The sequence below is a fragment of the Palaemon carinicauda genome, chromosome 3 (genome assembly GCF_036898095.1).
Source record: "Palaemon carinicauda isolate YSFRI2023 chromosome 3, ASM3689809v2, whole genome shotgun sequence".
Classification (NCBI taxonomy): domain Eukaryota; kingdom Metazoa; phylum Arthropoda; class Malacostraca; order Decapoda; family Palaemonidae; genus Palaemon; species Palaemon carinicauda.
Window position 1 is genome coordinate 70,096,257 of NC_090727.1, and position 23,489 is coordinate 70,119,745.

Here is a 23,489-nt window from a genome sequence, read left to right on the forward strand (position 1 = left end):
GTGAGGCGGCAGGGAAGATCTGAGGAATAGTTGGAATGGTTCCAGGTACCTGGGTAGAGGGCGCACTGGTGATACACCTGGCTACCCAATCGGCGATTGCTGCGAGTTTTGAAATTCTGCCGTGACGTCAGGGACTAAGCTATATATATAACTACCAGGTAAGTCAGATGTTTAAAATAACTGGATTGAAGTCACCAAGCTCTCTGGACAACTGAGTAGCACTTCTACTAAAAGAAATACATCCTAAGGTTGTTTCAAATCATAGTTGAAAGGCATTTTTCTAACAGGTGTATATACAGTATATCCTTAATCATTACCATTATTGTTTTTATCCCCATATTGACAAGAAAAGTTGTAGCCCTACCTAAGAATGCAGAATGCATAAGATTTAGGGCCCAAGTAAAGAAAGCATCGCAGTGAGGTAGAGAAAAACAAAAAATTAAGGGATTTTGACGAAGGAAAAATCTATTTCTGGGGAGAGACCTGTGACGCCCGGTGAAAAGTCCTCCTTTTCTAATATAAATCTTCCAAATATACTAGATAAAGATAAAAGCATGGAATGCAGAGGTTACAACCCTCGTGCGAGCACCTTGTTGGTGTCGTATATCTAACAAGGGCGTGTGTAAACCACTATTCACAGGCTGTCTTCCATTTAGATAATCCCTTCATCAAAGGGGAGGGCCGTGACAGGCCATAGAGAATACAGTTGTGCTACCCTACCGACACCTACTACTCACGCTCTCCAGGTCATCCTTCTGTTTTGGACTTGCCCATTAAGTCGTTTTTATTTTGTTAGGTGTGTTTCGAAAGTGATTGTCGTTAATTCAACATGACTGCATCATATGAATAAGAACTAGTAACGTGACAATTGTCAACATGCTCAATAATAGAAAAAAGTTATTACTACCTATGTTCCAGCGAATCAACTGACTGATAGGAAAGATGTTCTAACAAACTGGTCATTGCCAGAATAAATTTCTTAAATATTGTAGTGCTATTTCTAAAAGTAGAGAGACTTGAAATCAATGCAACATTGAAGAAGCCGTAGTCCAATTTATCTAAAAGCGAAGGATGGTTATTACTGTATTATGAACAATAAACCGCATTCACAATGATCTTCACTGCCAAAATTAGGTCTGGGTGAATTTAATGACCAAATTTTGGCCCAACAATTTAGGTTGAAAACCAGACAGCTCAGACCAGATCTGTATGCCTAAATGTAGATGTCTCAATAATTGTAGTTTGGTACTCTATTTACAAAATTGAAATAAAAAAGGTTTGTATCCTTCACGCATAGAAAACTTTAAAAGGCCATTCTCCCTAATATGAGGTTAAAAAAAAAACATGTGACCGCACTACATGGGTAATATGAATTGCAATGAAATGCAATTTCACCCAAAACATTAGGGCAAAGTTTGACTACAGTAAACCACACACTGGAGGAGTACCAGAAATAAATCAAATATGGAATACTTTGTATATTTCCTAACTATACAATCCTAAAGCTCTTTATCAAACCGGAGAGTATTATAATAAGTGCTAAGTGGGGTGCCTACAACAGCTTATATGAACTCTGAAAACAAAAACTTAATCCCTCCAAGAACTTCGTTGACCCCCTAGACCCAGACACCCATACGCAGAATATAGAACATTTCAGACAGTTTAAGAGTGAACAGAAATGCCTCTAAATAAAATTTCTTTAAACCACCCTTTCCAAGGTTTCCCTTTACGCACCACTACCCAAAGGAGACATTGTTGCATCATTTTTCCTTGCCACCAGTTGTGTCTACCCTCTACAACAACAATTGGCAGAAGACTCCGATGATCCCCTATCTGCCACGTCCCAAACAAGGCAATCTCTCTTTTCTGGGGTTTATGGATATACCACGAGGATTCTTTTTTAAATTACCGAAATAAAGACCATAAAATAACCCCAAAATGATATTTTCCTTATAAAATAAGTTTTTGAATATACTTACCCGGTGAATATATAATAGCTGACGTCTCCGACGGCCCGACAGATCCAAAAACTCGCGAGCGATCGCCGTGAAGGTTGCGGGTGTGCCTACTAGCGCCGACTATCGGCCAGATACCGCATATACTTGTCAATCACTCCAGTTCTTCTCAGTCCGCTGGGTCTCTATTGGGGAGGAAGGGAGGGTCTTTAATTCATATATTCACCGGGTAAGTATATTCAAAAATTTATTTTATAAGGAAAATATCATTTTTAAATATTAAACTTAGCCGGTGAATATAGAATAGCTGATTCACACCCATGGTGGTGGGTAGAGACCAGTATTAATACAATAAAGGCGTATATGCTCAAGAGTTTTTTGACAAATATTTCATAAAAAACCAACTTAAGTATAGGTACCTGGTAAGGAAGCTGACTCTGATGATTACTCTGCCTCATTAGTCCGCTTTCCTCACGAAGCCCAGCCATCCTTCCAGGATGCTGAAAGACTTCCAGGAGCTGTTATATCCAGGGCGAACACCCCTATAACAGGACCTCATCAATACCCTTAATCTGGGCGCTCTCAAGAAACATTTGACCACCCGCCAAATCAAAAAAGGATGCGAAAGACTTCCTAGTCTTCCGAACAACCCAAGACAAGATTAAAAAACATTTCAAGAGAAGATTAAAAGGATATTGGGATTAAGGGAATGTAGTGGTAGAACCCTCACCCACTACTGCACTCGCTGCAACGAATGGACCCAGGGTGTAGCAGTCCTCATAAAGAGTCTGGACGTCTTTTAAGTAAAATGAAGCGAACACTGACTTGCTCCTCCAAAAGGTCGCGTCCATAATACTTCGAAGAGATCTGTTTTGCTTAAAAGCCACCGAAGTCGCTATTGCTCTCACTTCGTGAGTCTTGAACTTAAGCAAACAACGATCTTTCTCATTTAAATGAGAATGTGCTTCCCGGATTAAAAATCTAATAAAGTACGACAACGCATTTTTAGACATGGGCAATGAGGGCTTCTTAACGAAGCACCATAAGGCCTCAGAACCACCTCGTATAGGTTTAGTTCGAGCTAAGTAAAACTTAAGAGCTCTCACGGGGCACAGCACTCTTTCAACTTCATTACCTACGATTTCTGACAGACTAGGTATTTCAAAGGATTTAGGCCAACGACGAGAAGGCAGTTCGTTCTTGGCCAAAAAACCAAGCTGAAGAGAACATATAGCTTTATTCGTAGGGAAGCCGATGTTCTTACTAAAGGCATGGATCTCACTGACCCTTTTAGCTGTAGCCAAGCTTACTAAAAAAAAAGTGTCTTGAGGGTGAGATCCTTCAGGGAGGCTGAGTGTAATGGCTCAAACCTGTCCGACATCAGGAACTGCAGGACCACGTCCAAATTCCAAGCAGGAGTTGACATACGACGCTCCTTAGAGGTCTCGAAAGACCTAAGGAGGTCTTGGAGATCTTTGTTATTAGACAGATCCAAGCCTCTATGTCTGAAAACAGAGGCCAACATGCTCCTGTAGCCTTTAATGGTGGGAGCAGAGAGAGAGTGAACATTTCTCAGATACAGGAGAAAGTCCGCAATCTGCGCTACAGAGGTACTGGAAGAGGAAATAGAGGAGGACTTGCACCAGTCTCTAAAGACCTCCCACTTCGACTGGTAGACCTTGATAGTAGATGATCTCCTAGCCCTCGCGATCGCTCTGGCTGCCTCCTTCGAAAAGCCTCGAGCTCTTGAGTGTCTTTCGATAGTCTGAAGGCAGTCAGACGAAGCGCGGGGAGGCTTTGATGAAGTCTCCTTACGTGCGGTTGCCGTAAGAGATCCATCCGTAAGGGTAGACTCCTTGGGACGTCTACCAGCCATTGAAGTACCTCTGTGAACCACTCTCTCGCGGGCCAGAGGGGAGCAACCAACGTCAACCTTGCCCCTTCGTGAGAGGCGAACTTCTGCAACACCTTGTTGACGATCTTGAACGGCGGAAATGCGGTTAAGCGTCCAGGTGAGACCAGTCCAACAGAAAGGCATCTATGTGGGCCGCCTCTGGATCTGGGACTGGAGAGCAGTAGGTTGGGAGCCTTTTGGTCAGTGAGGTTGCAAAGAGGTCTATGGTGGGCTGACCCCAAGTCATCCAAAGACTCTTGCATACATCCTTGTGGAGGGTCCATTCTGTAGGAATCACCTGACCCTTCCGACTGAGACAGTCCGCCAAGACGTTCAATTTCCCTTGGATGAACCTCGTCAACAGTGAGATGCCTCGATCTTTTGACCAGATGAGGAGGTCCCTTGCGATGACGAACAGAGCGTGGGAGCGAGTGTTTCCTTGCTTGGAGATATACGCCAAGGCCGTGGTGTTGTCCGCATTCACTTCTACCACCTTGTTTCGCAGAAGACTCTCGAAACTTGTCAGAGCTAAGTGAACAGCCAACAGTTCCTTGCAGTTGATGTGAAGGCTCCTCTGCTGTCGTCCAAAGACCCGAACATTCCAGACTGTCCAGAGTCGCTCCCCAACCCAAATCCGACGCATCTGAAAATAACACGTGGTTTGGGTTCTTGACTGCCAGGGACAGACCTTCTCGCAGACGTATATTGCTGTCCCACCAGCTCAGGCAAGTCTTGACTGGTTCGGAGATCGGGATCGAGACCGCCTCCAAAGTTTTGATCTTGTTCCAATGGGAGTCTAAATGGAACTGGAGAGGGCGAAGGTGAAGTCTCCCTAGAGAGATAAACTGTTCCAGGGATGATAGCATCCCTAGGAGGCTCATCCAACTTCTCACAGAGCAATGGTCTTTCTCTAGCATGAGACGGACTTTGAGCAAGGCTTGCTCTATCCCGGTGGCAGACGGAAAGGCCCGAAAAGCTAGACTCTGTATCTCCATCCCCAAATAGAGAATCGTTTGGGAGGGAGTCAGCTGAGACTTCTCTATGTTCACCAACAGGCCCAACTCCTTTGCAAGATCCAACGTCCATTGAAGGTCCTGCAGACAGCGATGACGGGACGACGCTCTGAGCAGCCAGTCGTCCAGGTACAGGGAGGCTCGAATCCCCGACAAATGTAGAAATTTTGCTACATTTCTCATGAGCCTCGTAAAAACAAGAGGAGCAGGGCTGAGGCCGAAGCACAGTGCTCGGAATTGGTACACCACATTCCTGTATACAAACCTCAGATACGGTTGAGAATCCGGGTGTATAGGAATGTGGAAGTACGCATCCTGCAGGTCGAGAGAGACCATCCAGTCTCCCTCTCTGACTGCTGCTAGGACGGACTTGGTGGTCTCCATCGTAAATTTTGTTTTGACAACAAAAACGTTGAGAGCACTGACATCCAGCACCGGCCTCCAACCTCCTGTATGCTTTGGAACTAGGAAGAGACGGTTGTAAAACCCCGGTGATTGAAGGTCCGAGACTTTCACCACCGCTCCCTTCTCTAGCAACTGAAGACACCTGTAGCTGTAGTGCCTGTCTCTTTGACTCCTCTCGATACCTGGGAGAGGACTTTTACCAGAGGAGGTCTCCGTACAAAAGGTATTTTGTACCCCTCCTTTAGCAACAAAACAGACTCCCGGTCTGCACCCCTCCTCTCCCAGGCCTGCCAGGAGTTGGTTAATCAGGCCCCTACCGCTGTCTGAGGACGTGGGCAGTCAGACTCTGCCACGGGAGGACTTAGATCCTCTCCTCTTACCTCTCTTACTATCGGCACAAGCGCCTCCCTTACTGGGAGCTCTGCCACGAAAGGGCGGGATAAACCTCGTTGCTGGAGTGTCGAACTTAGGTCTAACGACATAAGAGGATGAAGAAGGAGCAGCCTTACGCGCTGACGTAGCCATCAAGTCATGGGTATCTTTTTGTACTAGCGACGCTGCGATATCCTTAATCAACTGCTGGGGGAATAAGGCAGATGATAACGGCGCAAAGAGTAGCTCCGACCTTTGACAGGGAGTTACTCCTGCAGACAGGAACGAACAGAGAGTCTCCCTCTTCTCAAGGACTCCTGCCGTAAACGTAGCAGCGAGTTCATTAGAGCCATCACGGATAGCTTTGTCCATGCAGGACATAATTTGTACAGATACATCACGGTCGGCTGAAGAGATCTTCCTGCTCAAGGCTCCCAGCGACCAATCCAAAAAGTTAAAAACTTCTAAGGCCCTAAAGACCCCTTTGAGGAGATGATCAAGGTCCGAAGAGGACCAGCTAACTTTTGAGCGTCTCATGGCCAGACGACGGGGAGAGACTACGAGGCTTGAGAAGTCTCCCTGGGCAGAGGCAGGAACTCCCAAGCCGAGAACTTCTCCCGTGTCATACCAGACGCTCGCTCGAGAAGCCAGTTTAAAAGGGGGAAAAGCAAAGGCTGTCTTCCCCAAACTCCTCCTGGTCATCAACCAGTCGCCTAGTAAACGCAAAGCTCTCTTAGAAGAGCGAGAGAGCACTAGCTTAGTAAATGACGGCGTCGAAGCAGCTAGGCCTAGCGTGAACTCTGACGGAGGCGAACGAGGAGCAGCAGTCACAAAATGGTCAGGAAAAAGATCCTTAAACATCAGCATGATCTTTTTAAAATCAAGAGAGGGCTGAGCAACTTTAGGCTCCTCTCCATCTGAAAAAGTCCCCAAAGGCATATCAGTTGGAAGGGGATCAGCGACTTCCTCATCCGACAACTGCAGAGTCTCGTGAAACGGAGAGACATGTCTAGGAGGCAACGCTTGACAGGTAATGTCAACAAGCAACGGAGCAGCAGCAACAGCTGAGGAAACAACGTCACGCCGCGGCTGAAAAGACTGAAAGTCTTGTGACTGACAAGCAACAACAGCTTGAGTTGAATGTCGCTCAACATCACGTCGAGACTGCATTGACTGCAGGGTCTGAGCAGGCAAAACAACTTCCGACTGCGGTGACAGACGCTCAACGTCACGGCGAGGCAACGGAGTCGGTCGGCGAACGTCAGTGCGGGGCTGAGGTGGCAGCTGCTGAACGTCAGTCCGAGACTGTAGTAAGGGGGGTTCCACGTCACGTGACTGACGTTAAAGACGAGGAACACGACTAGCATCGCGTTTCAAAGCACTAGAAACGTTAGTACTAACATCAAACGGACGAGAAAATGACAAATTCGAAGATAATTTGTATTTTTCCTAACCATACAAACCTTAGCTATTTACAAAGGGTATTACTTTTAGCGCAGCTGAAATGACGAGCCAATAGTTTTTAACGAGGGTTAATTACCCCCGCGCTAGTTAGCGGGGGGTGGGGAAGGGTAGCTTGCTACCCCTCCCCCCTCCACACACCGGTGACTTGCTTCACTTCACTTAGAGGTAGGACTTGACTTGGGGGTCAGGGATGGCGGGCACATATGTGTAAATAGCTAAGGTTAGTATGGTTAGGAAAAATACAAATTATCTTCGAATTTGTCATTTGTTCCGTAACCGAAATACAAACCACGCTATTTACAAAGGGTGACTTACCCCTTAGGAAGGGTGGAAAGTCCCCAGCCTTACTGACTTCGGCTTGCCCGGGGGCTCGATCCCTCAGTGAGCAGCACTAGAGAGAGGAAGCCCCTGTACCTCACAGGTTCCTAGCATTGCTAGGAACGAGTGGCCTACATAAGTAGTGTGAGGAGGAGAGTGTGACTCGTCCTATGAAGTTGACCTTGAGACCTTCAGATAGGAATTCTAGGATAGGACGTTCCCCATACCACCTCGTCAGGGTATGGGAGATGCAACAGTATTAAGCTTAATACTAGGAGCACAAAGAAGCATGGGTTACCTGCAGAGGTTGAGGTCAGCTATGCGAGGACCAGGATGCTGCTTCCCCAAGAGAGGGGAGAATGAAGAAAGAAGTAAGCGTCAGACATACTCTTTCATTCACACAGACTAAGACCGGGTAACAACGCCCTCAACCTACTGCTACTTGCCCAAAAAGGAGCCTGAGGTTAGACCAGCTGTTGTGCAGCCACCACAGGGCCGATAGAGAACGTATCGAGGCTCCTGTGGGTCAGTCTTGCAGGTAGTGGGCTGTGAAGGTCGTTTGACGCTTCCAGACCCCAGCTTGAAGTACATGCGTCACAGAGAAGTTTCTCTTGAAGACCAGGGATGTAGCAATACCCCTGACATCGTGGGCCCGAGGGCGACGTGACGGAGGAGGGTCAGGATTCAGGGCATGGTGGATAACCCTTCGAATCCAAGCAGAGATGGTGTTCCTGGTGACCCTCCTCTTTGTCCTGCCTGTGCTCACAAACAAAGCTCGCACATGAGGACGGACTGCAGCCGTTCTTTTCAAGTAGTACCTCAGACACCTCACTGGGCATAGTAGCAGCTGGTCTGGGTCGTTTGTTACAGAACGGAGACTCGCGATCCTGAAAGTGTCGAACCGAGGATCCGGCACTCCAGGATTCTGAGTCTTGGCCACAAACTCAGGGACGAACCTGAACGTTACCTCCCCCCATCCCCTTGAATGGGCGATGTCGTACGAGAGACCATGAAGTTCACTAACTCGCTTGGCCGAGGCCAAGGCGAGTAGGAAAGCCGTCTTCCAAGACAGGTGGCGATCGGAGGCCTGGCGTAATGGCTCGAAGGGAGGTCTCTTGAGAGACCTGAGGACTCAAACCACGTTCCAAGGAGGGGGTCTCACTTCCGACTGGGGGCAGGTAAGCTCATAGCTACGTATGAGTAAAGAGAGTTCTAGCGATGAAGAAATATCCACGCCCTTCAATCTGAAGGCCAAGCTTAAGGCTGAGCGATAGCCTTTCACTGCCGAGACAGAAAGGCGCATTTCTTCTCGCAGATACACAAGGAAGTCCGCTATTGCTGGAATAGTGGCATCGAGTGGAGAGATACCCCTTCCACGACACCAACCACAAAAGACTCTCCACTTCGCTTGGTAGACTCCCTCAGAGGACCTTCGCAGGTGCCGAGACATTCTCTCCGCAACCTGTTGCGAAAAGCCTCTCTCCGCGAGGAGACGCTGGATAGTCTCCAGGCGTGAAGCCGAAGCGAGGCTACGGCCCTGTGAGGGACACCGGAGTGGGGTTGTCTGAGAAGCTCGTGTCGTGGAGGAAGCTCCCTTGGGAGTTCCGTCAGGAGTTGCAGAAGGTCCGGAAACCATTCCGCGTGATGCCATAGCGGAGCTACTAGAGTCATGGAACAGTTGACCGATAGTCTGGTCCTGTTGAGCACCCTTCTCATCAGACAGAATGGTGGGAAGGCGTACACGTCGATGTTGTCCCACCGTTGCTGGAAAGCATCTTGCCAGAGTGCCTTGGGGTCCGGGACTGGTGAGCAGTACAGGGGCAGCTTGAAGTTCAAGGCTGTCGCGAACAAGTCCACCGTCGGGGAACCCCACAAAGTCAGGACTTTGTTGGCTATCTGAGGATCCAAAGACCACTCGGTACTCACTATCTGCGAAGCCCTGCTCAGACTGTCGGCGAGCACATTCCTCTTGCCAGGAATGAAGCGAGCTGATAGTGTTATCGAGTGGGTTTCGGTCCACCTCAGAGTCTCTACTGCAAGATGGGATAGCTGTTGCGAAAAAGTGCCTCCCTGCTTGTTGATATAAGCCACTACCGTGGTGTTGTCGCTCACCACCACCACGGAGTGACCCGCCAGGAACCGTTGGAACTGTTGAAGGGCCAGAAAGACGGCCTTCAATTCTAGCAGGTTGATGTGTAGGCACTTTTCTGATTCTGAGCAAAGGCCTGAGGCCCTCTGGTTCAGAACGTGCGCCCCCCACCCTTCTTTTGACGCGTCCAAAAACAGAGTCAATTCCGGGGGGAGGACGAGAAGACTCACTCCCTTTCGCAGGTTCTCGTCGGCCAGCCACCACCGCAAGTCCGTCTGTTCCAGAGACCCCATTGGGATCAGAATGTCCGGGGAATCGGATCCTTGATTCCACCGGGACTTGAGCCGCCATTGAAGGGATCTCATCCTGAGGCGGCTGTTTGGAACCAGAATGGCCAGGGAGGATAGGTGGCCTAAGAGACGCAACCACGATTGGGCGGGGAGTTCTTTTCGCCTGAGGAAAGGTTCCGCCACCCTCCTCAGCCTTGCTATCCGGTCGTCTGATGGAAAGGCTTTGTGGAGATTGGTGTCTATTAGCATGCCTAGATAAACCAGTCGTTGGGACGGCTGCAGAGAGGACTTCTCGAGGTTTACCACGATCCCCAGATCCTGGCAAAGATCTAGAAGCCTGTCTCGGTGTCGAAGAAGGGTCGACTCCGAGTCTGCTAGGATCAGCCAATCGTCTAGGTAACGAAGGAGACGAATGCCGTTCCTGTGCGCCCAAGTCGAAATCAGGGTGAACACTCTGGTGAACACCTGAGGAGCTGTGGAGAGACCGAAACACAGCACCTTGAACTGGTAGATCTTGTTGTCTAGGCAGAATCTCAGGTACTTCCTGGAAGACGGATGGATTGGGATCTGGAAGTACGCATCCTTTAGATCCAGTGTACACATGAAGTCTTGTGGTCTCACCGCAAGTCTGACCGTGTCTGCTGTCTCCATGCTGAACCGGGTTTGTTTGACAAACCTGTTCAGAGCCGAGAGATCGATGACGGGTCTCCAGCCTCCAGTAGCCTTCTTTACAAGAAAGAGTCGACTGAAGAAGCCTGGAGAGCCGTCCACGACCTCCTGGAGAGCACCCTTCTCGAACATGGTCTCGACTTCGGCCTGAAGGGCCAGCCCCTTTGCCGATCCCATGGCATAGGAGCTCAACGACACTGGATTCGCTGTCAGGGGAGGTTGAGATGACGTGAACGGGACGCGATAACCTTGGCCGATCACTGAGACCGTCCAAGCATCGGCCCCGTGATGTTGCCACCTGCGGACGCAACGCTGAAGGCATCCCCCCACAGGTGGACACGCAGGGGGACTGCCACCCCAAGGGCTTGCGGCCGCGGCCGCCACCCCTAGAAGTCTTGCCTCCCCTGGAGGACTTACCGCCCCTCTTGACCTTGGCTGGAAAGGGCTGGGACTTTGACACCACTTTCTTAGCTGCCGGTGCCTGTTTGGGAGCCTTACAAGGCTGTTGCTGCTGTTGTGGCGGGGCTGGAGGCTTATAGGGCCAAGTTGTAAGGGCCCTGTGGAGGAGGGAGTCCGTGCTGGATTTCCTCCACCTCTCAGCCGTTCGCTCCAAGTCTTGAGGCTTAAACAGGCTCTCCCCCAGGAGGGAGGCATGTCGGAGCCTACACACATCTACGACGGGGACCTTCGGATGGAATCTCTCGGACACAGCATCGCGACGCTTCAACACCGAGTTGGCCCACAGGGTGGTAACCTGGTGCACCAAAAACTCGATGGAGCGGTTGCCCGAGAGCAAGGAGGTCTCTAGGGCCTTCCTATTGGTCTCCTTGGACAAGTCCTCCGATCGCAATAGGATGCCCAGAGATCCTAACCAGAAGTCCAGCCACGAAGTGGCCTGCATGGCACACTTAGCGACCTTCTCGTGGTTAAGGATCTCTGCCGCCGAGAACGACACCTGCCGGGCAGAGAGTTTCTCCAAGGGAACTCCCTTCGCCAGCTCCTCCACAGAGTGATGGAGAGGAAGAGCGAGGTTGTGCTCACCCAGGATCTCGAAATACCTCCTCTGCTGAAGGCGAGGAGGAGGGATGAGTTTGTTCCCGGCAGTGGAACGACTGGAGGAGGCAAGAAGTGCGAGCTGAGCATTGGCCCTAGCTCTGGCACTCTTCAGCCCCCGAGACCAGGGCAGAGCTGCACTGGTCTTAGGGGCCTTCCGAACGTCAAACACTTCATCCAGAATCGTGTCTTTGCCTTCACGGGGGGGGGATGACTGGATCCGTAAGACTGTTAAGTTGCCTTATCAGGCTTAGGACCTGCCAGAAGGCATGTTCGGACTCTTGCTGTTCTCCTCCCTGCGGGCTGGCAGCTAAGTCTCCTGCCCCAGGAATCTCTTCCTGGGGTGATACGTGGACATTCCCCTGGGTAGTCCTGGGTTCCTGACGAATCCTTGCAGAGGATTCAGGGATGGTCTTGGAATCCTAGGGATACAGGATCCCAACAACGAGGTTCGAGGGGCCCCTTCCTCACGAGACGATTCTCCTGCCTGAAGCGAAGTCTCCCCCCCTGGTGCCGAGGGGAAGACTACCGCCCCACTGGACTCACCTGAGGACGGAAAGGCCTCGTCCACGGGAGAAGGAGAGAGTACTCGTGCAGGAAAGGGGACCCTCGAGACCGACCTCTTGGGAACCAACTTCGCCCTGGGGGAAGTCACCACGAAGTCCACTCCTCTCTTTCTCTTCAGCGTAGGAGAGACAGCCGCTGGTTTGTTACCCTGGCCGGCGAGTGCTGGTTTCATAACCCTCACTAACGCCCGTGCCAGCGGACCAAACCAAGTCTGCTGCTCCAAGGACACAGAGTCCGAAATCCTCGCTAAGGTGAAAGGGATCGGGCGATCCTTTGGAGTGGACACGACAGTACCTGCCTGAAAAGAAGGTGGGGAAGAATGCTGTACTGACCTGTCTTCGTCCTGCAATACCAACCTGTGCTTGGATGGAGGTGATCCCGAGTGCCGTCTAGGAGCACGCGTCCCTGCTGCTACCACCGGCTGTGGAATTCGCCACGAACTATGGTCCCGAGGGCGAACGGTCGCGCAAAGGCGAATGGTCGCGCGGGCGCATAGGCGAGCGGTCGCGCGGGCGCGCGGGCACGCAGGCGAGCGGTCGCGCGGGCGCGCAGGCGAGCGGTCGCGCGGGCGCGCAGGCGAGCGGTCGCGCGGGCGCGCAGGCGAGCGATCGCGCAGGCGAGTGGGCGTGAGGGTGGGCAGGTAAATGAACACGTGTCCGAGGCGACGAACGCAAGCGATGGCGCGACGGCGAGGGATCGTGCTGCCGCGTAGGTGAAGAAGATCGCTGGCGATAATGACCGCGTGATGGTAAGCGATGGCGAGCAGCATCCGCAAGAGGGCGATCGTTCAGGGTTGTGCGATGAGGAGCAGCATGCGTAAGCGGGCGATCGTGCAGGGTTGTGCGATGGCGAGCAGCATGCGCAGGTGAATGATCGCATGAAAGGGTGCGATGGTGATCAGCATCCGCAGGAGGGCGATCGTTCAGGGTTGTGCGATCAGGAGCAGCATGCGTAAGCGGGCGATCGTGCAGGGTTGTGCGATGGCGAGCAGCATGCGCAGGTGAATGATCGCGTGATAGGGTGCGATGGTGATCAGCATCCGCAAGAGGGCGATCGTTCAGGGTTGTGCGATGAGGAGCAGCATGCGTAAGCGGGCGATCGTGCAGGGTTGTGCGATGGCGAGCAGCATGCGCAGGTGAATGATCGCATGAAAGGGTGCGATGGTGATCAGCATCCGCAGGAGGGCGATCGTTCAGGGTTGTGCGATCAGGAGCAGCATGCGTAAGCGGGCGATCGTGCAGGGTTGTGCGATGGCGAGCAGCATGCGCAGGTGAATGATCGCGTGAAAGGGTGCGATGGTGATCAGCATCCGCAGGAGGGCGATCGTTCAGGGTAGTGCGATGAGGAGCAGCATGCGTAAGCGGGCGATCGTGCAGGGTCGTGCGATGGCGAGCAGCATGTGTAGGTGATCGCTGGCGAGCTGGTGATCGCTGGCGAGCAGAAGGTCGACGCGTGTCCTGTGAGAGGACAGGTGGTGCGGCGCGTTCACGAGCAGGAACGGGGAGATCGCTGGCGCGTTGGCGAACATGTGTTTCTGACACACGCGCAGCACGATGTTGCGTAGCCACAGGACCAGGTGGATGGTGAGCAGGGAGTTCAGCAGGAACTAAAGGGTGGTCAGAGACCGCAGGGCGATGGTCCTCAAATGAGCGCTGACGCTCGGAAGAGAGCTGACGAGCAGGAGAGCGCTGGCGAGGGGGGCGAGCATCAGGAGAGAGCCGACGAGCAGGTGAGCGTCGGCGAGCAGGAGAGTCTTGGCGAGCAGGAGATCGTCGACGAGCAGGAGATCGCTGGCGAGCAGGAGAGCACTTGTGCGCTAGCCCTGCTCGCGTAAGGGAAGAATCCCTTAGCCCCGATGGGACCGTTGCCCGTCGGGTGACGAGTTCTCCAGAAGGCGAAGATCCGGCAGGAGATGGTGAGCGGTCTGCAGAGAGGTTCAAGGAGGGCGGAGCAGTCGGTTGAGGCTGACGAGGAGAGTCCCCCCCGGAGGACAAAGACCCAAAAAGGCGCCTCTTAGTCCCCCTGTAAGGGGAAGGGAGGCCCTTGTGGCGTAGAGGGCGGTGAGCCTTACGGCGGAGGCGGCCTCGGGAGAGATCGTCGGGACCATCGGTCCTCCGAAGGGGAGTCTCCGTCAAAACACTTCCCTCAGAAGGAAGCTGGGCAGCAGTCGAGACCGAAGGACTCACTTCCCCCTTCGAAGGATGCACGGAAGGAGGAGGAGAGCCCAGAGCACCATCACCAGCAACAGCACCTGCGTCGGAAGGCCCAGCCACGTCGGAGGCCTCTGTCACCACGACGTCGACAATAGACAGAGGGTCTACCTCCGCTACCACCGGCGACTGTTTAACAGCGGCCCCCAACGAGACAAGGTCAATAAGAGCGACCCTGGAGGGCAAGCCCTTAAGCCCCAGGGACGACCAAATCTGTAAAAGATCATCACTGGATAAGGCATCATTATCAATAACCTCCCCCGGAGGAGGAGGGGAAACCGCCTCGCTATGGGAGGCGACGCCCTCTCCCCCCACCGAAGGTAGGGAAACAGAACAAGGGCCTGCGCTCCCACTCGGACGACTCTCCTTAGGAGGCGGACGAGGGGGAGCTTCGGAGGTGGTTTGGGCGGCGGAAGAAGAGTCCCGAGAACCTTCCTCCTTCAAGGCTAACCCCGGAGGAGAACGGTCTCTCTTGGACTTCTTCTTACACCGACGGCCAAACCTCTCCCACTGGGAGGCAGACCACTCCCTGCACTCACGGCACATGTTAGGCTATCCTGGTCGCACCGTCGGCCCCGACATTGAGGGCAGAGGGTGTGAGGATCCGTATTCACGTCCGACATGAAAGTCCCACAAGGACGGCCGGCAACTCCAGGGCATGTACGCATATTAAATAAAAGAAAATAACTGAAGGTCAACTTCCAACCAATCACACAAGCTGAAAAGAAAAAGCAGAAAATTAAAGGCTGTCACGAAGGCAATGAACAGACACGTCTGATCACCGCCGAGCCAAAAGTGAAGTGAAGCAAGTCACCGGTGTGTGGAGGGGGGAGGGGTAGCAAGCTACCCTTCCCCACCCCCCGCTAACTAGCGCGGGGGTAATTAACCCTCGTTAAAAACTATTGGCTCGTCATTTCAGCTGCGCTAAAAGTAATACCCTTTGTAAATAGCGTGGTTTGTATTTCGGTTACGGAACAAATACTCGTTTAGGCGGCTGAAGGCCAGAGTAACGTTCATCGCACTGGCGAACCGCAAGCAAAGGATCATCGTGAACCTGTCCATGCTCATAATCTTCCATAAGAGAAGAAAGCTTAGACTGCATGTCCCGCAGGACAACCCACTTCGGGTCAACGGGAGTAGGAACGGGCCGTGACGTCGGTAACGTCTGCGCTGGCAAAACATTGCCTCTACCGAGACCCTCGGACTCCGTGTTACGCTTTCGCTTAATGGGCGAACAGCCATCCGATGACTGCAAGGGGTCAGAGCTGTCCCAATGGCTACAGCCAGGATGCTGGACCTGTCCTGAAGGGACTGACTTTCGCTTTAAGGGCCTAGATACCTTGCGCCAAGGTTTCTTATGCGATAAGTCGTCAGAGGACGAGGAGAACTTAGTCTCACCTGTCTTATGGTAAGTACGTTCTTGACGAGAAACGTCTGATACCAATGAGGGAACGTCTGTACGCTGGTTTACACCTCTCGCCCCCTTAAGTCCTACGACATTACTTCTCCCTGGTGCATGGGAGCCTGAAAGAGGTCTCGGACTAGGGGAGCGACAAGCACGAACAGACGAACCCTCGGTCGCAACACTAAACAAATTTTGCGCACTTATCACTTTATCACTTAGATTTTCTGCTTTACCACTTTTCAACAACTTTACATCGGACATTAACTGATTACAGTCCGAGGCTAAGGACTCAACTTTCTCGCCTAAAGCTTGAATCGCTAAAAACATGTCCCGCATAGACGGTTCATGAGTGCTAGCAAGGGGTTCGGGAACAACCACTACAGGGGAAGGATTAGGTTCAGGGGCATGGGAGGAGGAAAATTCCAAAGATCTAGAGGAGCTTCTCCTCACCCTATCTCTTTCGAGCTTACGAGTATATTTTTCATACTCAAGCCATTCGAATTCCGACAAGACCACGCACTCCTCCCACCGATCTCCTAATGGGCAGGATTTACCCCGGCAATTAGAACAAACAGTATGAGGGTCGATAGAGGTCTTGGGAAGACGTTTGTTACATTCTCTCGCACACTTGCGATAAACAGGAGAAGAGTCGGCCATTTTGAACAATCAAAGAAAATCCAAGTCAAAGCAAAATTCATCAACAAGAAACAAGCCAAAAAAAAGGGTTTCAAGAGTTTTATTGAAGAAACACACCAACACAGCGAACACCAATAAAACAACCAAAACAAAGTACATCACCAATTCGGTAGAAAAACTCTAGGTCAACAGCGAGCGGAACCAACTTGTCGGCAAGACCGACAGAGAAGAACTGGAGTGATTGACAAGTATATGCGGTATCTGGCCAATAGTCGGCGCTGGTGGGCACACCCGCAACCTTCACGGCGATCGCTCGCGAGTTTTTGGATCTGTCAGGCCGTCGGAGACGTCAGCTATTATATATTCACCGGCTAAGTTTAATATTTAAAAATAATAAGCAATGGGGCTAGCGAGTGCAGTTCTACATGTACTGCTTGTCAGTATTTAGGAGCAGTGATGTTTTTGTTCTTTGCGAACGAAGCGAAACAGGAACAAAAACATTATTAGTTTTATAAAATAACCTAAAAGAAATAAGCAATGGAGCTAGCAAGCACAGCTATACATGTACTGCTTGTCAGTACTTTGGAGGAGTGATGTTTTTTGTTCTTTGCGAGCGAAGCAGGACACGACGGAGCAAATACCATTGCTTGTTTGAAAAAATAACCCCAAAATAATAAACATTGAGGTAAGCATTGGGGCTAGCGAGCACAGCTTTAAATTTGCCAATTGTCAGCACTTAGGAGCAGTGATGTTTTTTCTTTGCAAGTGAAGCGAGACATGTTTGAGCAAAAATCCTTATTATTTAAAAAAAAAAAAAAAAAATCCTTAAAATAATAAGCAAAGGGGATAGCGAGCTCAGCTCTACATTAACCACTGGTCAGTACATAGGAGCAGTGATGTTTCTTGTTCTTTGCGAGTTTTTTGTTCTTTGTGAGCGGAGAGAAGTCGAAGCAAACACCATTTGTTAAAAATAATAACCTCAAAAAAATAGGCAATGAGGGTAGTGAGTGCAGCTCTACATTTACTGCTTGCCAGTACTTAGGAGCAGAGTCTTTTGTTCTAAGCCAGCGAAGCAAGACACAGGAAAGTAAAAACCAGTTATTTTGAAAAAATAACCTGAAAATAATAAGAAATGGGGCTAGCGAGCGCAGCTCTACATGTACCGCTAGTCAGTGCTTAGGTGCAGTGTTTTTTTGTTCCTTGCGACTGAAGCTAGACACTGAACAAAAACCATCATCAGTTAAAAAAAACTAACCTCAAAATAATAAGCAAAGAGGATAGCAAGCGAAGCTCTACATTTATCGCTTCTCAGTACTTAGGAGCGGATGTTTTTTGTACCTTGTGAGCGAGGCGAGACACTGAACAAACACCATAATCAGTTCAGAAAAATAAGATCAAAATATTAAGCAATGAGGGTAGCGAGTGCAGCTCTACACTTACTGCTTTTTAGTACTTAGGAGCGGATGGTTTTTGTTCCTTGTGACTGAAGCAAGACACTGAACAACAACCATAATCAGCTAAAAAAAATAACCTCAAAATAATAAGCAAAGAGGATAGCGAGCGAAGCTCTACATTTATCGCTTCTCAGTACTTAGGAGCGGATGTTTTTTGTTCCTTGTGAGCGAGGCGAGACACTGAACAAACACCATAATCAGTTCAGAAAAATAAGATCAAAATATTAAGCAATGGGGGTAGCGAGTGCAGCTCTACACTTACCGCTTTTTAGTACTTAGGAGCGGATATTTTTTGTTCCTTGTGACTGAAGCAAGACACTGAACAACAACCATAATCAGCTAAAAAAAATAACCTCAAAATAATAAGCAATCAGGACAGTGAGCGCAGCTCTACATGTACCGTTTGTGAATACTTGTGAGCGGATTTTTTTTTTTTTCCTCAAGAGCGAAACCAGATACTGAACAAAGACCATAATTAGTTAAAAAAATAGCCTCAAAATAATAAGCAATGAGGATAGCGAACACAGCTCTACATGTACCGCTTGTCAGTACTTAGGAGCGGATGTTTTTTGTCCCTTGCGAATAAAGAGACAACAAAAACCATAACCAGTTCAGAAAATTAAGCTCAAATAATAAGCAATGGGGGTAGCGACCTCAGCTCTACATGTAACGCTTGTCAATACTTAAAAGCGGATATTTTTGGTTCCTTGCAAGCGAAGCAAGACACTTGAGCAACAACCATTATCAGGTTAAAAAAATAACCTCAAAATAATAATCAATGGACGTACCAAGCGCAGCCCTGCACGTATCGCTTGTCAGTACTTAAGAGCATGTTTTTTGTTCCTTGCGAGCGAAGCAAGACTGAACAAAAACCATTTTCAGTTAAAACAACCTCAAAATATTAAGCAATGAGGGTAGCGAGCATTGCTCTACACGTATCGCTTGTCAGTACTTGGGAGCGTATTTTTTGTTCCTTGCAAGTGAAGCGAGACAACAAAAACCATAATCAGTTCAGAAAAATAAGATAAAAATAATAAGCAATGGGGGTAGCGAGTGCAGCTCTACATATACCGCTTGTCAGTACTTAGGAGCAGTGGTATTTTGTTCCTTGCGAGTGAAGCGAGACAACAAAAACCATTATCAGTTAGAAAAAATAGCCTCAAAATAATATGCAATGAGGATAGCGAGCGCAGCTCTACATCTATCGATTCTCAGTACTTAGGAGCCGTGTTTGTTCCTTATGAGCAAGTCAGGATGCCTGAAAACTTGGAATCAATCAATCCTTGTGAGCGAAGCAAGACACTGAACGAAAACCATAATCAGTTCAGAAAAATGAAGATCAAAATAACAAGAAATGGGGGCAGCGAGTGCAGCTCTAAATGTACTGCTTGTTAGTACTTAGGAGCGAATGTTTTATGTTCCTTGCTAGCGAAGCGAGATACTGAATAAAAACCATTATTAGGTCAAAGAAATAACCTCAAAATAATAAGCAATGAGGATAGCGAGCGCAGCTCTACATTTCCTTGACCGCACAACCACCACACGGCGGTTGCCGCGAATTTTGAAAAATTCTGCCGGACGTCAGAGACCTATAGCTATATATATACTGTATATATAACTTCCAGGTAAGTATTCATAAAGCTTTTTTTTATCATAAAAACTCCATTCTTTGTTCCTTGCGGACGAAGAGAGACACTGAACAAAAACCATCATCAGTTAAAAGATATAACCTCAAAATAATAAACAATGGGGGTAGCGAGTGCAGCTCTACAGTACCGTTTGTCAATACTTAGGAGTGGTGATTTTTTTTGTTCTTTGCGAGCGAGGCGGGACAATGCAGAGCAAAGATACTGTAATTGTTTAAAAAATAACCTGAAAATAATAAGCAATGGGGATAGCAAGCGCAGCTCTACATGTACCGCTTGTCAGTACCTAAGAGCAGAGGTTTTTTGTCCCTTGCGAGCGAAGAGAGATACTGAACAAAACCATTAGCATATAAAATAACCTAGAAATAATAAGCAATGGGGATAGCAAGCACAGCTCTGCATTTATCGCTTGTCAGTACTTAGGAGTAGATGTTTTCTGTTCCTTGCAAGCGCAGCGAGGCACGGCAGAGCAAAAATCATTGTTTTAAAAAATAACCTTGAAATACTAAGCAATGGGGATAGCAAGCCCAGTATTTAGGAGCAGTGATGTTTTTGGTTCTTTGCGAGTGAAGTGAAACGCCACAAAGCAAAAACCAAATATAGTTTTAAAAAGTAACTGAAATAATAAGTAATGGGGAGAGCGAGCACAGCTCTTCATTAGGACTTGTCAGTCCTTAGGAGCAGTGACGTTTTCCCACCCAAACCCCTGGGTTCCCACTGAGGGTCCCGTATTAAAGACGCATTTATATTTCACTATGGTTAATGTCTAGGAGAGGGCCGCATGAAGATATCAGTGATATTAAATTTATTTTTACTAGAGTGTGTAGGAATGTATGTAAATAGTGGTATACGAGTGAGATAATTTAGTGACAATCAATAATAGTCGAAATATCGACGATCAAACTCACGCTACTCTTGTCTTCCTCCCAGATTTTTTCCAAGTCTGTTGTTATTGTTGACTGTGTCTTGTTTTTGCTCAAATGAGCCCTGTAACCACTATAATCCGCAGACAAACTAGTCCACTATGAAGTCTTACACGTTTGGCCAATCACAGCGCCTATCCACTATGACGTCATACATGTTTGGCCTATCACAGCGCGACAATACATTCTCTTACCCAGGCATTTCATTTCGTTTTTAGACATGGTGGCCATAGCAAGCACGTCATCTCATGTTACACAAGAAGTTGAAAGTCCATCTTCTTGTCCTGACTGTTTCCTAACTTACAATGAATTTGTGTAACTTATTCTGGAAAACTAGTGGATTTGTGCCAGACACACAATTTAATTTTACAAAATAAAAATTGTCCTGCATGTCAAGAAACCTTCGCAACGGCTTCACGTTTTCCTCAAAGCAGCAGCACATCTTTATCAACCAAAAATTTAAGGTAAGCTTCATTAATTTATGGAGTATATTATAATGGTGATAGTATAACAATGTATACAGCAATACCATCACTTTGGATTTGGTTTGATGGCTGTGATAGGTAGTGTCCTTAAGGGGGGGGGGTCGCAGGGGGTGGCTTCGGGTACAGGGCCTCTAGGCTAGGTTAGGTGGGTGTATTAGGTTCGGTGGTGCCCTGAAAATCACTGTGGCCTTAAGGGGGGGTCGCAGGGGGGGTCGCAGGGGGGGGCACAGGTTGGGGTACAGGCCTCCCAGGGTAGGTTAGTTGGTTGTATTAGGTTCGGTAGTGCCCTGAAAAATCACTTTTCTCCTCCTCCCCCCACCCAAAAACCCCGCACAAACTGGGGTCACCCATAATTGTAGTAGTAGGTTTATGCTTACATTTTGTGTGTAAGAGTTAAGTCTTAGTTTCTTTTTTATTAATTTCCTCATGTTTCTATGCAATGTGCAACAATAATCTGGTTGTTTTTTGTCGTTTTTCGTCATTAATACTTGAAAAACGGGTGCGGCCTTCTCCTAGACATTTACCTTCACTATTTATCTATTTGCAGTAAAATAAGTGTCCTTTTCGAAGGAAACGGGAGTTTTTCTATGGGAAAAACGTTTAGTAAAAATTTTTCCCGTACAAAACTAAAAAACAAAATATTCTGACCGGATCTATAATTTTACCAATTATATTCCAATACTGAAAAATAAACAGGTTTACAATATAAGACTTTGGGTTTTTTCTATAGAAAATAGTTTTTTCCCTAGGTTACATTGCCCTGTAATACAGTACAATAATACCCAAACTAGTAACATAGCCGAAGCACCGCCTATGTGTTTTTCTGAACTACTAGGTGGAAACAGGCTCCTATAACAGTACAAAAGCAGCAAAACGTGTTTTTTTTTTTTTTTTTTTTTTTTAAATCTGTAACTTTATTAACAAAGTATTGCACATGTCGTATATGGGATTCAAAAAAGTGTATTTGCAAAGATCTATTCAATTATGCTAGCTTCAATGTCCTAACAAGTATTGAACCATTCTATAATTAAAACCAAGACCGCACATGCCTATTTCGCATGGACGGTGTGGTTGCAGACACTGCTATTAACTGTAAGGCTCCAAGTCCCGTCTCACATATTGCTAGACCGGGCATTCACCATAAGCTACCACGGAAAAAAATATACAGATCAACCGTCATCTCTGCCAAGTCACAAATCTGCCCAGCACAGGTTGGCCGAAATGCAGTTTGTTTCCATATTTTTAATATAAAAACGATATCTACCCGCTTTGCAAATTACACAATGACCACAGAAACTACACAATAACGCTCAAAACCATAAGTAATCAATGATATACATCAAATAATAAATCTATAAACAATATATGTAGATATTTCTCGTCATCTTAAAATACAAAGCTCTAACCACATGATCTGAAAATATTCAACCTTTCATGTAAACATGCCAACTATATTCACAAATTAAAGGCAAATTTAAGACATCACCAACCCTAAACCAAGTTAACCAACCATACTTTCCTTGTCAGAGAGGAGCACTTCCTCCCACAGGAGAATGGACGAGCAAAAGGGGAGAGACAAGACACACACTCGACAACGAAGTCTTTTCAGCTGTAAGGTGTAACAGTAACGGTTCTAATAGCGCAAACAATCGTTGAAAGCCCTTTAGCAGTCTCAGTCTTAACAAATGTAATAAACATTTGGATTTGTGTACATTGATTCATTATCAGCAAAACATGCAATTAGATTATTTTTTTACCCGGTAATGAAGATCATGGATAATTCAATTTGCTGTCGAACTAAGAATTGATTTGGAGTGTTCAAAGTACCGCTCAAAATGCTAGTTTTCCTCCGAGAGATTTTTCAACACAAAGTCAGGGTTGCCAATTTGACCTTTTTCAGGCCAAAAAAACCTCATATTTGGCCTTTTTAAAGAATTGGTTAGCCTTTAATATTAAAAAAGGCGAGCCTAAATATTATATATTGGCATTTTTCTACTAATGGGTGGGCCTTTTAAAGCTTCTGTTGATTATAAGTTGGCCTTTTCTCATTTAGGAAACCTGGCAACCCTGCACCAAGTGGCGTAAACTTTGCCATTGTTACAGATAAATTTATAGTTCAAATGTATATTCTATAAAGCTTTGCATGCTATTGAATGACTATAAGATATTGTTATACTTAAACCGCTTTCCTAGCACTTGGTTCATGCAAAAGTTAACTTCAGTATACATAATTCAAGATAATAAAAATATGCGTGAGGATAACGTAATTTACATATATTACGATGGAAATCAAAACAGGCTATATTGTAGCTATTTAGAGGAATTGTGATAATGAATTACTGTAGAGGAAATTTTATTAATACCGTACTCTAAGTTCATATTAGGTACGTGTAGGCTATAGTATGGAAAATGAAAATTTGTGACTCTTCTGATATTATTATTATTATTATTATTATTATTATTATTATTATTATTATTAGCCAAGCAACAACCCTAGTTGGAAAAGCAAGATGCTATAAGCCCAAGGGCTCCAATAGGGAAAAATAGCCCAGCAAGGAAAGAAAATAAGGAAATAAATAAATGATGAGAATAAATTAACAATAAATCATTCTAAAAACAGTAACAACGTCAAAACAGCTGG

General features: G+C 47.7%; 2 long non-coding RNA genes across 16 annotated transcripts in view; one reads left to right on the forward strand and one right to left on the reverse strand.

Moving 5' to 3' along the window:
• The window catches only part of LOC137638319 (uncharacterized), a 1,154,758-nt gene that overhangs the window by 905,751 nt on the left and 225,518 nt on the right, over positions 1-23,489 (forward strand). The gene's annotated exons all lie outside the window — the stretch shown is intronic.
• Positions 1-23,489, reverse strand: part of LOC137638322 (uncharacterized) — an 838,879-nt gene that overhangs the window by 404,722 nt on the left and 410,668 nt on the right. For 2 of the 15 annotated variants that reach the window (XR_011044049.1, XR_011044042.1), the window contains exon 1: positions 22,606-22,627. The exons of 4 other annotated variants lie outside the window; for them this stretch is intronic. This is a non-coding gene — a long non-coding RNA (uncharacterized lncRNA). Of the gene's footprint in view, positions 1-22,254; positions 22,277-22,338; positions 22,420-22,605; positions 22,628-23,489 lie in introns of those variants that run through there. 9 more of the 15 variants (XR_011044045.1, XR_011044052.1, XR_011044046.1 and 6 more) reach the window with 9 other exon arrangements.